This window comes from Lontra canadensis, unplaced genomic scaffold, assembly GCF_010015895.1.
Source record: "Lontra canadensis isolate GAN:19392208 unplaced genomic scaffold, GSC_riverotter_1.0 scaffold2, whole genome shotgun sequence".
NCBI lineage: Eukaryota > Metazoa > Chordata > Mammalia > Carnivora > Mustelidae > Lontra > Lontra canadensis.
In genome coordinates, this window is record NW_022630996.1 from 58,730,117 (window position 1) to 58,752,328 (window position 22,212).

Sequence of the window (22,212 nt, forward strand, 5' to 3'; positions counted from 1 at the left end):
TAAAGGAGAACCTCATTTAAGCTATCATTATCATAAAATTTGGGAAGAAACTCCCCTCCTCTTAGAGTGCCAGAAAGAGAAAGAAGAGAGATGTTTCATTTATTAGCAAGACAAACTGTTATGAAAGTCAGATTTATGTCTGTTACTATATGAAAATAAATCAGAAAAATGATAGCAATATCACCAAGCGGATCTAAAAGAATAGTAGGCATTGGCTACAATGTTTCTGCAACAGAATTTCAGAGAGTAATATATTCTATATATCCTGCCAATATTCCATTTAAAATTGGTCTGTGTGGCTGCTGCTATTACCCACACAGCTAAGACAACAATGTTCGTAATAACCAGAGATTCTTCCAGGACTTTCAGTGGCCTATGGAGCAATCATGTAGCAGTCTGAATACTAGATAAGCCTCAGCTTACTGTCAGGAACAGGAAAAAGAGAAAAGTAACTCAAGAGGATAATATGCCCCAGTTGAGATCGAATTAATCTTAAGGAATTATGTGTAGGTTGATCACCTGATAGTGGAAGGGGGATACAAGGCAGAAAAGCTCTCATTTTCAGATCTTAAAAATGGGGCCAAAAGGCATACATTTCATCATACAGAAGCCCTCATCATCTTCCTTAACACGTCTCACACATAGGATTAACATGTAGTGTTGATTAATGTTTATTTGTGTAAGTTTTATGTTTCTGTCAATTGTGGGTGTTTTCTGTTGTTCATGGTATGTTTTATTCTGTCCTGTCTTACTGACTAAAGGACACTTTCCTTTTTCTTTCCTAACTCCCCACAGGAGGAGCTTCAGGAGTGTCTTATTCACTCTTGTGAAATAGATGATTACTGTAAAATCCTATTTGCTTCAGGCTTTATAATTTGAATTCTTTCTTATTTACTCTGGAGTATTTTGATATTTAAGGAACTCTGCAGTGACTTCTGTTTTGTTTTAAAATATCATATTGAATTATGTACAGAACTTTGAAGGGTTTTCTGGGTAGCAGTTAGTCTTTTTTATGCAGTCTGAATTTCATCTACTGGGAAGCTTGATTTTAGATGTACTGCCAAAAAATATTGATTTAGTGCAACTATATATTATCTGAATCCTCCTTATTTTACTTCTAGAGATCTAGGAATAATCATCTCGGTCCCAGCCATTTCTTCTACAGTGGAAGCTAATGACCATATATCAATTCCAATAACACATTCAAGGAAGGTGAAAATGACTACAGGGAGTGTTTTTGATTTTCTGTAATTGACTTGTAAGCTTTGTGCTACCCCACAAAGTTGGTAACCCCAACTACTTTCTCCTCTGTGTTCTCTCATAGTTAAAGCAGTCCCTTTCATCTAGTTGTGATTGACTAGAATTAGGGTAATCTCTGAGCCTCTATTTAAAAATCCTTAAAGTTTTAAGATTTTTACCTCTATCCAAAACACATAAACTAAGAATAGGGATTTGGGTGTCATCAAACCAACCTGTTATTATAATAGATTTAGAGAAAACTTTGGATTTCTCGTCCTTCTTTGTAGGATGATCCTGTCTCGTTTCTAATCTTTAGGGCAAGAATCTGTAATTCAGTGAAATAAGGGTAAATTAAAGAGCTTTAATGGAGGTGCAGAGATTCAAGAACACCTGGCTTTGAAATTCCCTCTTTTGGCCTGTTTCCCAGAGCAGGCTTATTACTGCTCCTGTTGATAACTTTGCTAGAGTTTCTGCAATGGCTGCAGTGATGTCTTAGAATTTAACACTTTTAGGTGCTACATCTTTCATTCTTGGTTACCTCACAGTAATGTGGGTTTGAGCTTCTGGTATTCCAAAACTCATAACCCATTCATATGGAGGAATTGGTATAAGATAAAGCTGGAAATTGGCCCCTTGAACTAATACTCAAGCATGGATTGCTGGTTAAACATGGCAGAGTGACAAAGGGATTTGTATCCACTCCTTTCTTAAACCGGGATATGATTAAAATGGAAAGGATAAAATAATAAATAAGAGATGTCAAGAAAATTTGGGGAGTTGAAAGTATATAAAAGTCTCTCACCTTGTGCAGCCAGATTCTTCTACTCTATAGAGAAGTTGAACCAGGCAGGATATGGTCTCAGGGCAACTGGGCACAGCTGAAGACGGGGTTGGGGGCACATCCAGAAAAGAGATCACTGAGTGAAGATCTGCGTATTGAATGAAGGATGTATTATTTCTTCTTTCCTGCTTGGCATTAGTATCTCTACAAGTCAAATTAATACTTAAATAGAAAATGTGAGAAAGAAATGAGCCCAAGAGAAAGATCTTCAGTGACTTGTGGGTGACCCAGAAAAATGGTGAGTTTCTTGTTTGGTTGGCCTGCAGTAAAGCGCAGAAGTCCGAAAACTCTGCCCCCACCCAAGAGCTTTCCATTGTGATTTTTAAATATGAATGAATCCATCAAGATCACCAGGCATTTGAGGAGAGTCTTTAGAATGAGAAACACAGGCCCAGAGCAAAGTGGGAAGGGCAAGGCAGAGGGAAATTCATAGGAAATAGAAAAATCCAAGGAACATAAAAAAATATTAGAAAAACCCCAACTGTTCTAATATTGACAAAGATATGAGAGGAGATTGAGTTTTTAAAAAGAAGCAGAGAAAGGGCAAAAGGGGAACATTAGAAAAGAAGAAAAGCTCCTGGAAATTAAAACAATGATGGAAGATAAAATTGAGGAAATCTCTAAGAAATTACAAACAATACTACCAAGACAATGATGAAAAATAGGGAAATTGCCAGTCTTGGACTGTATAGGAAGAAAATCATATTATTTGAAGGTTATGATTTTTGTCTTTTTCTTTCCCAGGATTATTTCTCTCATTAGTTTTTCTTTTCCTGTTCATTGCCTTGGGCCTTCAGAACAACACTGAGGAGTGGCAGTAGCAGACATCCTTGGTTAGCTCCTGACTTAAATAGTAAATACTTCTTATCTGACTAAAGATAATGCCTTATATTCCTAACTTACTTATTATTTTTAACCATGAAATGTTGAGTATTGCAAAATGGAGATTTACAGGGGCACCTGCGTGGCATAGTCCAAGTGTCTGACTCTTGATCTCAGCTCAGGTCTTGATCTTCAGGACTTGGGTTCAAGACCAGCATGGAACCTACTTATAAAAAAAAAAAAAATTTTATTATTTAAAAATCTCCATTCAGAAGAGTGAATGTTTTTTCTCCTTTATTTTTTTTATTTTTTAAAAAGATTTCATTTACTTATTTAAAGGGGGTGGACAGCAAGAGAGAGCATGAGCAGGGCAGGGGAAAGGGAGAAGCAGGCTCCCCGCCAAGTAGAGAGCCTCATGCAGGGCTCAGGCAGGACCCCAGGATCATGACCTGAGCTAAAGGCAGACGTTTAGCTGACTGAGCCACCCAGGCGCCTCTTTCTTCCCTTTAAATTTGAGCCAGTATTATATTCACCCAGGAATAGAATAGGGGATTGAAAAGTCAGAGTGGAATAAATTGTAAATACATGTTTACTCAGTGATATTATTTAATATAAAAAAATTAAAATAAGCACATTAATGATGCTAAAATCACTGCAATTTTAATTATTGCTTGTTCTTAGCATCATTTAGGAATGAGCTAATTTGATAAAAGATAAATAATTGCCTTTAGCCTAAATTGTTAATCTAGTCAATTTATTTAAAGAAGTTTGGTGATATTTTGGCAGTATCAAAAGCACATAAAAATGAAATTATAAAAACTGTATTAGAGTAAATTAATAACTTTAGTTTGGTAACTAAAAAAAATGAAATTGTCTTATATTCTACTATGGAGATAAAGCAACTTACTGATTGGATGTATATTTTTACCGAGTGAACAGGCTGTATGTGGAACAGAAGAGGCTTATGCTCTGAACCACCTAGAATAGAAAATGAAGATGTGAATTAGAATATAAGTACTAGATTTGCACAAAAAAGTTCTGTTTGTAAGATTTCTGAGAAGAAATGCATTGTTGTGCTAAAGAACCCTGGACTCTGTAGCCAGACTGCCTGAGTCAGAGTCTCAGCTCTACCCTAATTGGCTGTGCAAACTCAGGAAACTACTTGATCTTTCTGTCTCACTTCCTTCTCCTTAAAATGGAGTTATAATAGTACTCACTTCAGAGGATTTCTGTAAAGACGAAATGAATTAATATATGCAAAGCCCATGGAATAGTGCCTGATCCTTTAGACATCTGTAAGTGTCAGCTATTGTTAGCTTGTTATTTTAAAGGTCAACCACATGTATCTCTTTGTAGTGGTTACCAATCAGGACTATTTACACTTTTCTCTTTTCCACCTTGGGTATTAGTATGTGTGAGCACATGTGTGCATGTAGTATGCTCCATGTTAGATAGAATGATGCAATAAGTTATATTTGTAAAACTTGATTCCCATAGTCCCTTATCTAATAGAACATTTAGAAATTGGATGACTATGTCATTGAGTACTTCCCTCTGTTTCCATATGACAAGTTTTCCACATGTTGGCAAACCTCCTGGTGTGTTTTGGAATAGAGCCCTATGCCAGAACCACCTTGCTCTAAATTTACCTTCTTCTTTGAGCTATTCAGCTCTAGGCTAATGCTTTACTTTTATGGGGCGTATTCAGGGTTTTTAAAAGGAAAGTCATACTATGGTGCCCAGAGTAATTTCTTAGCTTTTCTGAGAAACAGACTGTTATTAAAGTCACACATCTGTGAAAACTATATATGTTCTTCTCAAGCCAAATAAAACAGCACAACATCCTTTCCTGAGCATTGGATAATCTTTTGGTTCCGTTTCATACATGATATTATAATTACACCACTCTTAATGAACTCTAATTTCAGGATTCAGAAACAATGGAAATAGAAAACTTCATAATTTGGATAGAGATTATTTGAACAACAGGAATGTTTTGAAATGTGTATTCCTGGGTCTTCCCCTCAGAAGAGGAAATAATCTGCTGGAATGATGGAAATTTTTAACTCCCAATCATTTTTCTTCAGGCCCTTTGGGGAAAGACTACAGTCCTTGTGATATTTTTGACACAACTCCCCATTCCTCTCTCCAGCTAAAAGACCCAGCAGCCCATTGTGGTTTTGAACTCCACATACCCTGCTCTCTGGAGCTTATAGAGGGTAAACACACTCTCATTGACTTGAACGTGATACTAATGTGTTAATTGTCTGCGAGCGTCTGCATTTTCAGGGGATAAAAAACAAGTCTCTGGTAGTGGGATTTTGTACAACAGGAAATAACCAGAGGGTTTGGCGAGGACATGGACCTAGGCTTGCTGGGGACACACATAAACGGCAACTGCTTACCAGTATAGGGCCTTGTGGTTTATGAAGCACTTCATGTACATTCAATGTTTTATATTTAATTTAATCTATGTGGCAGGGCTATGAGGTAGGAATTAATATCCTCCTCACTTTATGTATAGAAAATTAAGGACCAGAAAATCTAAGTGATTTGATCCAACTTACAAGGCCAGAGATTTTCTATGGCCTCACAGAGGCTGTTCATGTCCTTACTGTTCCTTTGGGTAGGTGGGAAAAGTGGACTTTCTGTGTATGTTATGCTACCTATAAGGACAAACACAAATTAAAAGCAAGAGGCTTTATTCTTTTAGATGAAAACAAGGGATGAGACTTCCTCATTTTCTCAGAGCATTTATTTTAGAAATACTTCAGAAAACTTGTAAAAAAGGGGAAGGACCCAAATAAAATCACAAATGAGAGAGGAGAAGTAACAACCAACACCCCAGAAATACAATTATAAGAGAATATTATGAAAAACTATATGCCAACAAATTGGACCACCAAGAAGAAATGGGTAAATTCCTAGAAATATATACCCTACCAAAACTGAAACAGGAATATAGAAAATTTGAACAGAATGATAACCAGCAAAGAAATTACATCAGTAATCAAAAACTCCCAACAAACAAAAGTCCTCGACCTGATGGCTTCACAGGTGATTTCTACCAAACATTTAAAGACGAGTTAATAACTATTCTTCTCAAATCATTTTAAAAAAATAGAAAAGGTAGGAAAAACTTCCAAATTCATTCTGTGAGGCCAGCATTATTCTGATACCCAAACTGGATAAAGACACCGCTAAGAATGAGAACTATTATCCACCATTATCCTTAATGAACATGGATGCAAAAATCTGCAGTAAAATACTGCAAACCAAATTCAACAATATATTTTTTAAAAAATCACTCACCACAATCAAGTGGGATTTGTCCCTGGGATACAAGGATGGTTCAATGTTTACAAGTCAATCAGTGTGATACATCACATCAATAAGAGGAAGGATAAGAGCTATATGATCATTTCAATAGGTGCAGAAAAAGCATTTGACAAAGTACAACACCAATCCATGACCAAAATCCCCAACAAGGTAAGTTTAGAGGGAACATGCTTCAACATAATAAAGGCCACATATAAAACACCCACAACTAATATCATCCTTCATGGGGAAAAACTGAGAATTTTCCCCTAAGGTCAGGAGCAAGACAGGATGTCCACTCTTAAGACTTGTATTGGATGTAGTACTGAAAATCCTAGCCACAGCAATCAGACACAAAAAGAAAAGGCATCCAGATCTGTAAGGAAGAAATAAAACTTCCACTCTGCAGATGACATGGTACTATATATAGAAAACCTGAAGGAATCCACCAAAAAATTATGATAATTGAATGACTTCAGTAAAGTCGTAGGGTATAACATCAATATACACAAATCTGTTGCATTTCTATACATCAACAATGAAGCAGCAGAAGGAAAAATTGGGAAAACAATCCCATTTACAACTATGGCAAAAATAATAAGAAACCTAGGGGAAAACCTATCAAAAAAGTAAAAGACCTGTACTCTGAAAACTATAAAACACTGATGAAAGAAATTGAAGATGACACAAAGAAATGGAAAGACATTCCATGCTTGTGGATTGGAAGAACAAATATTGTTAAAATGTTTATACTATACAAAGCGATCTATGTTGAATGCAATCCCTATCAAAATACCAACAGCATTTTTCACAGAACTAGAAGAAACAATTCATATATTTGTATGGAACCACAAAAGACTCTGAATAGCCCAAGCAATCTTGAAAAAGAAAAGCAAAGCTGGAGGCATCACAATTTCGGACTTCAAGCTATGTTACATATCTGTAGTAATCAAAACAGCATGGTACTGAAAATAAGCATATAGATCAATGGAAAAGAATAAAAAACCCAGAAAGGAACCCATAAGTATATGGCCGATTAATCCTCAACAAAGCAGGAAAGAATATTCAACTGGAAAAGAACAGCATCTTCAACAAATGATGTTGAGAATACTGGACAGCGACATGCAAAAAAAGAAATCGGACCGCTTTCTTCTACCATACACAAAAGTCCAAAATGGACTACAGACCCAAATCTAAGACCTGATACCACAAAAATCCTAGAAAAGAACAAAGGCAATATCCTCTGTGACATCAGCCATAGCAAGATTTTTTCTAAATATGTCTCCTGAGGCAAGAGAAAGAAAAGCAAAAATAAATTATTTGGGAATATATCAAAATAAAAACTTCACAGCAAAGGAACGGTCAACAAAATTAATGGTCTGAATGAGAATTAATTACTGAATGAGAAGATATTTGATAATGACCTACCTGATAAAGGCCTAATGTCCAAAATATATAAAGAACTTATAAAAATCAATAACCCAAAACAAAAATAATCCAATTTAAAAAAATGGGCAGAAGACACAAACAGACATTTCTCCAAAGAAGACATCCAGATGGCCAACAGACACGTGAGAAGATGTTCATCATCGCTGATCATCACGGAAATCAAAACTATAGTGAGCTATCGCTTCACACCTGTCAGAATGGCTAACATCAATGACACAAGAAATGACAGGTGTTGATGAAGATCGGGAACAAAAGGAACACAGGTGCACTATTGATGGGTATGCAAACTAGTGTAGCCACTGTGGAAGACAGTATGGGTTTCCTCAAAAAGTTAGAACTACTTATGATCCAGTAATTGCATACCAGCATTTATGCAAAGAATACAAAAATATTAATTCAAAGGGATATGTGCACCCCAATGTTTAGAGTAGCATTATTTACATAGCCAAATTATGGAAGTATCCAAAGTCTCCATGGATTTATGAATGGATAAAGAAGTGGTATGTATCTATCTATCTCCCTATCTAGATATATAATGGAATATTATTCAGCCATCAGAAGAATGGAATCTTACCATTTGCAACAACATGGATGGATCTAGAGAGTATAATGTTAAGTGAAAGAAGTCAGAGAAAGACAAATACCATATGACTTCACTTATGTGGAATTTAAGAAACAAATGAACAAAGGGAAAGCAAAAGAGAGAGGCAAACCATAAAACAGACTCTTAGCTATAGAGAACAAACTGATGATTACCAGAGGGGAAGGGGAGGGGTGTGTGGAATGAGCACTGAGTAATGTACTGAATTGTTGAATCACTCTATCATACACCTGAAATAAATACAACACTGTATGCTAACTAACTGGAATTGAAATAAAAACTTAAAAAATGTTTTAGAAAACCTGTCATCATACATACTTTCTCTTTTTGAAATGTATATAAATCTTTTGACATGTATATAAATCTTTTTGAAAACTAGGTCTTTTCTTGGCTTTAAGACAGAACAAAGTCAAAAGACCTTGGTGCCATCTCTTCAAAATGTAAACACCAAGGGAGATAACATCCCTATCTCCCAGTTCTAGGGGAGACTGTAGGAGCCTCACTTTGGTGGCCCCCTTACTTCTAGTTGCAAAACTACCTCCTGTCATGAATGTATGAGTTTGTTCTTCTTCTGGATAAAGCCAATGAACTAACACAGATGGTTACCCAAATTAGTAGGTAAAGTTAGGATGTACTCTGTGTGACAAATGGTGCCCTCACGTCCTCTCACTCGAGAACTGTTGATTTTCCTGAGAACATGCATACAATGGGTTGTATCTGCTTGACTTTCTACAAACGGGTGAGATTCCTTTCCATCACTGCAGTCACTTGGAGGATTGTTTGTGATGGGTATCACTTTCTGGTTTAATGCATATTCAGTAATAAAACTGTTTTCTTTCTCTACATCATGGAGAGATTTTCTCAGTTCGGAGATTTGTTTTTAATTGTATTTCCCTTGAATACCCACATCAGTTATTCATTAATTTCACCCTCTTTTCTAAAACAGAAAATCAGGTGTTTCTCAGATGTTTGAAATTTAAGTTACCGTGTTTGTTTGTATGGGATTGTTAATATTGGATGAAATTTTGACAGCTTATACACTTAGATGAGTAATGGTCTTATAGTCACTGGGAATTATCACACATTTGGCCTTTTTTTTTTTTAATCTCCCTTGTCAGTTAGATCTGTTTATTATTTTTACATTTTTTTCTTATTCAGTTTTTAATTAATCTGCCCTCTCAGCCACACACAGAACTTAAAAGATGTGGTGACTAGTTGAACACAATGCCAAATTCAATCAGTTCTTCAACATTCACCATGAACCACAGAAGCAGAGTGTAAGAGAGGCTTTAAAAGGCTCATGTTGAATTAAATTCTTCATATCACCTTGGTACAGTTCCCTGTTTTGAATATGTTTAGCATGACTGGACGTATACATATGTATATCCAGATAGGTCCAACCATGCTGAAAAAATATATATTTTCTACATATAAATTCTACAGCCAATGAGTCCTCTTCCTTGTACTGCTTTTTTTTAAGTAGCAATAAGAAAAGACTGAATTTTCCTGGCTAGAACAACACCTGTTTGCCACAAAAGTTGTTCAAGTCCTAAGTCCAAGGTAGGGGCTAACACACATCAGTGGGGAAAAGCTTTGTTACTATGAGAGATATGCCTTGGGGATGTATTGTGCTAATATGCATTTATTAACTGAATTCCATCTGAAGTTTAATCAGTCTTCAAAGTAAGGAAATGGATTAAATGTCATCTTCTTATGATAGATGATGACAAGACCTTTTTCATCTCAGACTGATTTTCTACTTTGACATTTTTTCAGGAAAGATAAGATCCGCTTAGAAGCTAGTCTATATACATTTGCACATTTTCTGTATTGAAAAGCTCCATCCTTGTTTTTATAGAAATCTATTTTTATTAATGTTTAATTGCAATTTGAACAAGATGTTCCTCTTGGCTGCATTTCAGGTCCTGAGTATTTTCACTGCGAGGTTTCTGAATACACTGATAGATCAAATTACTATGCAAAGTAATATTGTGCATGTGTGTGTGTGAAATAAAATATAATATGTGACTGGCCAATTCATGGGTTATGATCTAACCTACTCCCCTTTTTATTGTACAGTCCTGCAATGCTTATAACTTTAAACTAATTAGAGATCACTTAAATAATTTTTGAAATAATTTAGAAGTAACTTTTCATAATTTTGGGGAAGTGTAGTAAATACTCTGCTATGACATCACAATTATGATCAACATTGAAAAGCCAGTGGAGTATAGTGAGACAACTGAGTTTTTAAATCAGATTTAAATTTAAATTTTAGTTTTACCATTTATCAGCTGTGAGACTTTAATCTTTCTGAATCTCAATTGATTCATCAATAGATGGGGAAAAATAATACCTACCTCTTTAGAGTATTTATGAAAACTGTATTTATAAAGCATCTAATGTGCCCAGGATGTAGTAGCTGCTTAAAAAAAAGTCAACCTCTTCAAAAAAAAAAAAAATAAAAGATACTGTGAAGTAAAAAAAAAAAAAAAAAAAGTCAACCTATTAATGTCATTGTTGTTTTAGAAGTGGTTGGGATGTACACCATTTCTGATTCTCCATAAAGCAAACCATTCAATTTCAAGATAGCCAAATCTGTAGTTAATGTCAGTAAAATAGGATTTGGTCAAGGAGCTCTGAAATATTTTAAAATCTTCAAAGAACTAACACAATGCTTCTCAACTTAAATGCGCCTGTGAACCACCTGGAGATTTTGTTTGATGGTGATTCTGATTTAGTAGGTTTGCTTGAAGCTGGAGCTTCTGCATTTCAAACAAGCTCCCAACGATAGTGATAATGTTGCTGGCGCATGGACTGCACTTGGAATAAAATGGCTCAGGTACTAGGCAAGTTCTTGGGATACTTATAATCGTATACAAGGTAGTTTCTTTTTAAATTGGTACACATACCTCTGAACCTACTTTATTCAGTTACCTACTATTAAAAATAGAACATATTATTTTATATGCCCCTCCTTATTTTAAAATTATTTTCTACTTTTCATCCACAAATTGCACAGTTACAGAGACACTAAGATGTACCAAATCCAAATATCCTTGTCAGTTAAATATTTGGTGGTGGGGGGGATTCTTCAATTGATTGAATGATTGACTGATTGATTTTTATCCAGCTTTACTGTGATATGATTGACGTATAACATTATGTAAGTTTAAGGTATACAACGTGTTGATTTAATACACATATATGACAAAATGATTACCACCATGGCATTAGTTAACACCTTCAGTTAACACCTTCAGTTATGTCATGTAATTACCATTTTGTGCGCCTGTGTGGTGAGAACATTTAAGATTTACTCTCTTAGCAACTTTTAAGTATGCAATAAAATATTGTTAACTGTGATCATCATGCTGTATGTTAGATCCCCAAAGCCTATTCATCTTATAATTGAACATTTATATTCTTTGACCAACATCTCTCCATTTTCCCCACCCGTCAGGCCCTGGCTAACCACACTCTGCTTCTATGAATTAAGTTTTTTAGGTTCCATATGTAAGTGAGATCACACTGTATTTGTCTTTGTCTGACTTACTTTGCTTAGGATAATACTGTCAAGGTCTATCTATATTGTCGCAAATAGCAGGATTTCCTTCTCTATCATGGCTGAAAATATTTAGTTGTATATTTATACCATATTTTCTTTCTTTATTCTTCCATCAATAGACACTTAGGTTGTTTTCATATATTGGCTGTTATGAATAATGCTGGAAATAAAATTGAGAGTGCAGATTTGAGATAGTAATTTCATTTCCTTTGGATATATACCCAAAAGTGGAACTGCTGAATCATACGGTAGTTCTGTTTCTTTCTTTCTTTCTTTCTCTCTCTCTCTCTCTTTCTTTCTTTCTTTCTTTCTTTCTTTTTCTTTTTCTTTTTCTTTTCCTTTTCCTTTTCCTTTTCCTTTTTCTTTTTTTAGAAACCTCCAAAATGTTTTCTGTAGAGGCTGTACTAGTTCCAGCCAACAGTACAAAAGGGATCTCTTTTCTCCATATCTTGTCAAATACTCAGTCGGTATCTCTTACCTTTTTGAACTAGCCATTCTAACAGATGTCTGGGGAAAGCTCGTTGTAGTTTGATCAGCACTTCTCTGATCATTAGTGATGAAGAGCATCTTTTCATGTGTCTGTCGGCCATCTGTATGTCTTCCTTGGAAAAATGTCCATTCAGTTCCTTAGCCCATTCCCAAATGTTTTTTAATCACTTCATATTTGTAGAGTTCATGCCTAGCACAGAACCAGGTGGGCAGTAGATGGTCAAGAATTGCATGTTGGTTATCCTGATAATAATAAGCAGTGTTAGAAGAGTAGTTTTCTACACTGGTTACACAAAAATTGCCCGGGGTTCTTTTAAAACATACCCTTGGCCTCTCCCTAGAACAATTAAATCAGCATCTCTGCCAGTAAGTTTTGGTAGATTTTTAACACTTCCCAGGTGATTCTAATGAGCAACCAGGACTGAACCAATAAAATGAGTATTAGCAAACCACTAGACATTTTCTTTAAACATCCTACCAGTGGGTTTTTTCAGGTCACGTACATGATTTTCATTATCCTATATCCTGCCTGTGTTCAGCATGAACATATCCTAGAGACCCTCTGCTGCAAGTGAGCAGAAAACGCCCCACAGGAATTTTAATTTCTTAACCATCACTTGCTTTCATGGGGCTATTTTTTATTGTTCCCCCTCTCTCTGCTAAGTAGTTTTAAGGAACATCTTACATTTATTTTATTTTTATTGCAAAAGAAATACATGCTTAAGTTTTTTAAAATCAAGTAATAGATTGGAGGAGTTTAAGTAAAAAACTTCCTCTCAGCACATCCTTCATTTCTACTCCATTCCACAAAATCCAGCCCCATTACCTGGTAACTATCCATGCATATACCTCATCATAGATATTCTTACATAAACACACAATACACACAAACACTCAAATTCAGTCAAACCACATTCTGTTGGCAGCTTGCTTGTTCATTTAACAACATATCTTAGAGATATTTCAATTAGCACATACAGTTTGACCTTCTTCTTTTTAAACGATATGTATCATTCCATCATGTGGATACATCATAATTTTTTAACCAGAGTCCTTATTAAGACACGTATAAAATGTTTCCAGTTTGTAAGTACTGTATTAAAATCAATGCCACAATGATCATCCTTACACATGTCTTTATATAATGTTGCAGTCATATCTGTTAAAAAATGTCTGTGTACTGTTTACCTGCCACTTTTAGCTGCTGTCATTGGCAGTGCCTTCTCATCTACCCTTCTGGATTAGCTGAATATGTCAGCCCTCCTTCTGCCTGCCCAATGTCTTATACCGGAGCCTGTTAATCCCCAACCACAGGCTCAATTGTAGCCCATTTCTTAGATCCATCCTAAGAGAAGACAGAGGAGAAGTAAAGGAGAAATAAGAAAGAAATGCCGATTATGTTCCAATTATTGCCAAAGTAGTGCTGAAAGCAATTACACAAAATTGCTTTCTATACTCTAACAATTATAGTTATTTTTACCTATGTTTTTTTAGATGATAAACATGGCCCACAGAAATGAACTGACCGAGGCCAATAGGGGTGGAATTGAGATTCAAAACCCAGGCTCATTTTGTTCTAAGTACCTAATCTCACAGTCTTTATCTCTTTTCCCCTTCTGTGCTGTTCCAGTGGTAAAGGCATCGGAGTGAGTGAGACTGGGGTGACCTTTGAACTCCAATGTCATTTTGTGAACTGTGGCCCCTCTTCATACCTAGCAGTGTCTCTATTCTGGTAACTGACCTATCTTTCACTCTTTTTTTTTTTAATATTACAAAAGTGGTGCATATTTATTGCACCAGAGATTGAACTAAAAAAAAAAAAGTATGTGTCTCTCTCTCTATATATATATGTGTGTGTGTGTGTGTGTGTGTGTGTGTGTGTATATATATATATCCAGCAAGCATGATCTTGGAATAAGAACATCTTCTGTTTGGCAAGCTAGTTTTGTCTTAAAACATGAATGGTCTCTGGAAACAGACTATGATTGGTTTCACCACTGTCCACTCTCTACAATGACAATAATCAATTGTGTTACCATATAACTCAAGTAGCACTTAATTGTGTGACAGCCATACTCTAGAACAAACCATCTGGCTGTGTGATGTTTACACTGTAGCCAGAAATGGGACGATGGATGACCATCCCCTCCCACCCTGGGGGAGCCATGAGACAGAGCTGTCTCAGTTTTATTCTTGTGCTACCCAAACCCAAATCAACATCTCTCATCAGAACCATGTCACTCCTGCTTGAAATGCTACCTCTGTTTGGAGTGATATAACATGACAACCCGATGGCCACAGTCTTGAGAATTTGGAAGAGAAGTAGTGTGAAGATGAGCTTTGAAAATCTCTTGCTTCTACCTACAAAGTTCTCATCAAATGTAACTTCCTGGGTTGGGAACTTTGATGCTATCTTCCTCCTAAGGAAATTCCACCAGAACTAAAGACCTAAGTAACTCATGGAGCTTGTGATACTTTATATTCTATGCACCTCATTGTGCTCTTATTCAAATGACTCAGCTGCTGAATATTTCTTTATCTTATTCATTCCATTGAGATAGTGTTTGAACCTGTCCTCCCCTCCTCAAATCTTTCCCCCCTCTCATTGGTTTGCCTTCCACAAGCTGCCACAATGGTATTTCCAATAAAAATACTTGACTAGAATTAGAAACTGACATATCATTCCTTACCTATTTTGCCCACAGATATATCCTAAGACCAACAGGTATTTAAGAAATATGTTTTTCACAAATAAAGGAATTAATTAGTGTCAAGAAAAACACATTAAAACAGCAAGCTTATTGTTACCCATCAATCTACTTTTTTTGGGGGGGGGGTTTGTATATTAATGATTCTTCCCAGGGCCGGCAGGAATGTGGTAAATTGAGCATCTTTAAAATCCTTTTTTTCAGGGATGGGGGAACCCTCCTACACTGTCAGTGGGAATGTAAGCTTGTGCAGCCACTCTGGAGAGCAGTATGGAGTTTCCTCAAAAAGTTGAAAACAGAACTACCCTGTGACCTAGTAACCGCACTACTGGGTATTTACCCGAAAGATACAAATATAGTGATCTGAAGGGGCACCTTCACCCCAATGTTCATAGCAGCAATGTCCACAATAGCCCAACTATGGAAAGAGTCTAGATGTCCACCAACAGATGAATGGATAAAGAAGATGTGGTATTTATACACAATGGAAAATTATGCAGCCACCAAAAAAGAAATCTTACCATGTGCAATGACTTGGATGGAACTAGAGGGTATTATGCTAAGCAAAGTAAGTCAGAGAAAGACAATTATCATATGATCTCACTGATATGTGGAATTTGAGAAACAAGGCAGAGGTTTGTAAAGGAAGAGAGGAAAAGATGAAACAAGAAGAAACCAGAAAGGGAGACAAACCACAAGAGACTCTTAATCTCATGAAACAAACTGAGGGTTGCTGGAATGGAGGGGGGTGGGAGGCATGGAGTGGCTGGGTGACGGAGACTGGGGAGAGTATGTGTTGTGGTGAGTGCTGTGTATTGTGTAAGCCAGGTTCTGTCACTTAGTAGCTGTGGGAGTCTGGGAATTCACTTGCCCTCTGTGTGCCTCAATTTACTCGTATACAAAATAAGGACAAAAATAGAACCTGCCTCAAAGGGCTGTTGTGAGATTCAAGTTAATTAATATATGGAATGTGCTTAGAGCCATGCCTGGATCATAAGATGTGCTAAATAAAGACTCATTCTGGGGCCTTACTCCTATATCTAAGTTTTTCTTCCAGTACCTCACTTGGTATTCTCAATGTTCTAAGACGAGGTACAAGCCTTCTGCATATCTTAGGTAAGAGGTTATTAAACTGCCATTTAGTTATAGTGCATGATGTGTGCGTGTTGGCAGGGTGTGAGCAGTATTAATAGGAGGTGACATGACATCTTAGTTTTTGCTAAGTAGGGTTCTTGTTCAGTTAGGTTCCCAACAGGAAGTTACTTTACCCAATAAAGGCACATACTATAAAGCCTCCCCTTTGCAAAGAGGAAGAACAACAGGTTGAACCAGGTCATAGATACAGACATAGGGAACCAAATTGGATGGACAGACAAATAGAGAAGGGTTAAATTCTCCATTAATAAATGCTAGTAGTAGGGATTTTGCAAAGTATTGTCCAGGGAAGACATACCTTCTTTGCAGAACTGAAGGTGAACCTTGAACACATGCATTGGAAAAACTAAGCATTTTCTTGCAACAATGAAATCATCAATATGAGGAAAACGAGATCTCAGCACAGAATAGCTTTAGGTAAGACAGCTGAAGACCCACAGCAGAGAAATCCATAAAAGAAACAAAAAGAAAAATTATCTTTTTCGTATTAGATCAAGTTTTACCAGTTCTTTAGGGAAGAGTAATTAAAATTTAATTCTAATAACTAACCCTTGTGAATCATTTAGACTTTTTTTTTTTGCAAAACATTCCTTTATTATAGCAATATATAAAGCAAACATAACTTTAAATGTTTATTAACACAACTGTATGTTACTATAACTGGTGTTAATCAGCCTGCTCAAATTTAGGGGAGTAGTATGTTTTTAAGAGTATATAAACTTTCACTCTCTGACTTTATTCCCAATCTCAGCATTTTCACATGTCCTTGGTAAGCTAGCCAAACTAAGGGCCTTTAGTTACTAAGAGAACTCAAGGTTATGTTTGCCAGAGGAAACATCCTTAAAATTTAATGAATTGGGAGGGAGACAAACCATAAGTGACTCTTAATCTCACAAAACAAACTGAGGATTGATGGGGGGAGGGGGGATAGGAGGGGAGGTGGGGTTATGGACATTGGGGAGGGTATGTGCTGTGGTCAGTGCTGTGAAGTGTGTAAACCTGGCGATTCACAGACCTGTACCCCTGGGGATAAAAATATATGTTTTTAAAAAATAAAATTTAAAAAAAAATTTAATGAACAATGACTGCCAGTCACCAATAGAATTTTTACCTAATCCCTTCTTCCTTTAGAGCAAATGAACTTGCCCTGGGCATTCAGTCCAACCCTTAAAGACTGCATCTCCTTGGAACACCTCCTTTAAAGGCACTTGAGACATCCATTTCCATTTTAATAGTTGGGTGAATACTGTACCCTCTGATCTGAAAGTCTTCAGCCTTGAAGTCATGGATGGTCTCACCTTTTTGAAGGATTTTGAGCTTCAGGAAAGGTGCTGGTTCTCACTGAAGCTGCATTTTTAGAGGTTCAACATAATTCAGGCAAATACATTTATCTTCAAAATATGTAGGAAGTCACCTGGCTTCAGGCCTGTGATGTGTGTAATCATATAGTGAGCCAGGTGTGGAGGGCCAAGTTGAAGGGCACAGCCAAAATCATGTCTCCTTCCCTCCAGTACAGCCGGCAGAACAGCTCACTGCTCACCATGGAGATCTGGGAAAGGCATGGCAGGGAGATAGAGCCATAAAAGGAAGTGCTTTTGGATTCCAACCACACAAGATAATTCTTCTGTCCTTGAGTTTGATTTCAACTGTGCGAAACATCTTTTGCAGTTGGTCTACTCCTTAACCTGAATAATCTGGATCCTCATCTTTGTATTCTGCCCCAAAATGCCTTCTCCACTGAAAGCCATAAATTGGACCTAAATCCCCTTTTCTCTGTTGGAAAATCCCAGGTTGTCCAAGAAGTCTCAGGAGGCATTGACTTCCCAGATTTTCACTCCCTTAGGAGACAGTTCTTAGCATTTGTAAAGCCCTTGATAAACCACTGCAACTCCTCCAAAACACTCTTTCAGAATATATGTGTTGTTATCAGCAGAGGAAATTCATCTCTCAGGCTGTAGTGCACCTGCATGCCAAACACCACAGCATGCTGTTGCCAGTGCTCTCATCCTTCTGGAACCTTCAGTGAAGGATGTGCTGGATCTGCCCCAGGTACTGCAGCTTCCCATGGGGTGGAGGCCAAGAGCTCCATACCACACCTCTATGTGGTGGGCGGGGACAAGCGTTGCAGCTTGGAGCCGGGGAAGGAGGCATGGATGTGGGGTCCCCCCAAACCAAGGCGCGCAGTGGGGGCTGGTGGGCAAGGTGGTTTGACCCTTCTGTGCACTTCTTTTCCCCTCATTTACTCTTTTCTGAGAAACCTGCTTCCTTGCACAATTACTACATGAACACACACGTGGAGCCTTGATAATGGTATATAGTGTGGCCGGGTGAGCAGAGTTTGACACAAAACAGCCCACACTGAGAATTCTGTATTGGTCACATAACCACCTATGTCAAATAGTTTTCAAGAATGACCACACAGTATCTGTCATCCCACGTTACCTTCTAGAACCTTCCCATTCTCACATCAGGAGGTGTAATTGAATTATCCTCTAGTTGAAAATGGGTAGATTGTGACTTTCTTGAAACCAAGAATATGATAGAAATACACTGTGTGACTCAAAAGCTAGGTCAGAACAGGTGATGTAGCTCCCCTTGCTTGCAAGACACTTGTGTTGAAAATCTGAGTCACTGTGTAAACCAATCCAAGTGCGCTGAGGCTGCCATGCTATAAGGAAGCCCAAACTAGCTCACATGGAGAAGCTCTGAGACTCTCTCTCTCTCTCTAGATAGGTAGGTAAGTGGGTTAGGTGGGTAGATAAACTTGAAAGGAGTCATCTATTAACTGACCAGATGACAAAAATAATCATGGTAGATAACTTAGTTCGTCTTTCTGATAAGCCTATTGATCTGAACTTCTCCCTTGCCAGCATCTCCACCTTGCACAAAATGGGAGGTCGTCATCTTCCTTCCCCATCTTGGAGAAGATAATTTGAAGGGTCATCAGAAGTTCTTTGCCTCTTTGAAATGTTTTCCAACAGTATAGACCTGAATCAGACCCACCTCCCTGCAGATGCTGCCATATTTACCAAGAGATCGAGCAATCAGTGTGTTGTCTGTCAGGTAGTTTGCTTCTTGTTGATTTTGCCATAACCCCCCTTGTAGATCAATTTATTCACTGGTTTCAGGTTTGGGTACCCCCTGTGCTATATATATTGTACCATAATCCTTAGCATGTTAACTGAAGCCTTGTTGAGCTTAACAAAGTGCTATGGAATATTTGGCAAAGCCGAAGAAGCCGTAATACCTTTGAAACCTTTGGGCTCACACCATTGATACCTTATTCTGATAACCAATCCAGTCTGGGTTCCACAGGCACATAGAAGTTGCCAGCTTTTCTTGCTATCCTAACCATTTGAATCTCAGTTCTGTACACCTTCCTTGTGACAATGCTTAGCTTTTTCATCAGTAAGCGTCCTCCTTTTGAAGCATCTTTTGGGCAAACTTCTTTCTCTTGATGCTTTATCTGCAACTTTGTGAAATTCCTTTGCTTCTCCTTAAAGGTTTCTGGCAAAGCAGGAATCTTCTTTCTCTTCTCTTCCACAATCTCCATGGTTCCAGCCAGAAAAGAGCTATAAACAGATACCTTGATACCAGTGTATCTTGAGAGAAAAAGGGAGACCAGCTTTCAGCTGCTCTAGCCCTTAAGTGTTTCAATTTAGCTGCTATCTAATCACAGCCTTATAAAAGACCCTAAGAGACAATGGCCCAACTGAACCTTTCTCAAATACCAAGTCCATACAATAACATGATTGTTTTATGTCACTAAATTATAAAGTGAATTGTTACAATGCAGTAGTAATTTAGGATTAGCATCTTGTGATCTTCAGCAAGTCACTTGATTCCTAGGAGTCTTGGCTTTCTTAATTATGAAATAAGGGTATGGATAACAACTAAAGAGGGTAAGTATTAAGCTAGTCCACGTGATGAACTGCTAGTGGCAAGACCCATCCTCATGTGTGGGTCTACTACTTTATAGCTCCTCCTCACTGTCCCATTTCACTGTGGGTAAGCAATCACTCCTTTCTATTGTTGGCATTATGACAAAATTTCAAAACTTTAAGATATTTTGAAATCAATAGACAAAACACTGTATGGTTTATACGAAGTTAAATAAGCTTCTTCTCACTGGTTCACAGGAGGTAGGGCATGAAGAGTCTTATGGACACGAAAATATGTTGTTTGGGAGAAGTAATATGTTGAAGCACTGTTAACCACAAAGCATAAATTAGTTCACCAGATTAGTCACCAAACAGGGTTCCAAGGACCTAAGAACAACACTACAGTTTTAGCTGGAGGTTAAGAGAATTGGGGGCTAGGAATCAGACATATGTCGGCAATGGAATGTAGCCAAATTGAAGGCTGAATTGAAGGTGCTTTCTTTGCCTCTGCTCATTGGCCCAGAGGATCCCTCCAGTGTCTTAGAGCCTACGACATTTACTAACATTTCTTGTTGACTACCAGTTTGCATAGCTCCTCAGAATGTCCTCGATCTAGGCCTGTTGTGGGTACACGTGTTTGTGTGCACATGTACGCATGCACTGGGGAGAAAAAAATTTTAACTCTACCTTCCTAGTTCTTTGGCTGGTCTACTAATCAAATTAACATAAAATATTAACAAGACCAAACAAATTTAATTATGTATATATGGGTGACCCATAAGATTATGAGACCCAAGGAGAAGCTGGGCAGTTGAGGCTTGTATGCCATCTTGAGTTACAGAATGGGAAAGGGACCTGGGGTTTTAAAGGGGAGGAGGATGATTCACAGGACGATGAGGAGAGAGGATGTATGGTAATTATATTTTTGTCCTGTCATACAGATAGGTCATTCGGATAAAAATGTTATCTCTTGGTAATAGCTTTCTTTCTGTGCCAGGCCTCTACCTAAATTCTTTTAAGTAGTTTCAAGGGGAGGTAAAAGTTATTCCTGAGTCTGCTGGGTCTTGATTGGCTTCAGCTCAAAATGGTCTATGTTTTGGGGAAACTTGTTCTGAACACCTTCAGTGTAAGAAGGGAGGGATAAGGGAAGTACCGTGGTGATAGATACTTAACACACAGCTCTTTTCTTTCTGTAGAAAGAAAAAGCCCTGATTTTCAGCATTTTCTGATTTCCATGGGGTAACGGCCAATTTCAGGCTACCAATTTGACATTACTGAGCACAGAGTTGGGAGGGCCTGAGTAGTAGCACAATATTATATTGTTTCCATCATACACATATAATAGGCATAAATAACTTCAAAAACATAGTTAATAATAAAATATAAGAAATTAGGGTGCCTGGGCTCAGTTGGTTAAATGTCTGACTCTTGATTTTAGTTCAGGTCTCAATCTTGGGGTTATGAGTTCAAGCACTACACTGGGTTCCCAGCCTACGTAAGAAAAGGAAAGAAAGACAAAGAAAGAAAGGAAGGAGTGTACAATAGGAAAATGGTAAAATGTGAGGTTTTGAGAATTTATTACCTTTGTTTTTAATACAATTTATTTATAATTTTATATAGTTTAATTTTTAACGATGGCTCTATTTAACGATGGTCTCGCAAAATTCCTAACAATTTAGCAAATGGCTCTCACCAAGCCATAGGAGACATATCTGGTATATCACTGGATATTAGTTAATAATTCTACATCAGCAATTACCACAGATCTCAGAAAAGGCTTTTCAGTAGTTATGCCACTTCAGGGGAGCAGAATTTGCCACTTCAAGATATGCTACCACCTCCACTACCATTTCCATCTAAAGACAGAAGAAGTTGACATGAGGGGTGGGGAGTCAGTTATCAGGCAAAGCACAGTTAACAAGAGTTAAGTAGTTATACAAATTTAGGTAGCTTGGGCCATTTAAGAGTTACTAAGTTGTTTTCTAAGTCTCTCCCATGTATACAGGAGGTATGTACGTTATTAAACTTGTGTTTGTCTTTTTCTCCTATTAATCTATCTTCTATTATAGAGGGATCTCAGTCAAAATCCTAGAAGGTAGAAGGGGAAATTCTTTTTCCTCCCCAACAGCATAAAAATGGTA

The 22,212-nt window shown here is 37.3% G+C and overlaps 2 pseudogenes; both read right to left on the reverse strand.

Moving 5' to 3' along the window:
* Positions 1-1,489: 1,489 nt before the first annotated feature.
* Positions 1,490-18,341, reverse strand: LOC116878751 (annotated as a pseudogene).
* Positions 18,342-19,010: 669 nt separating this feature from the next.
* On the reverse strand, positions 19,011-19,746 carry LOC116872623 (annotated as a pseudogene).
* Positions 19,747-22,212: the final 2,466 nt, after the last annotated feature.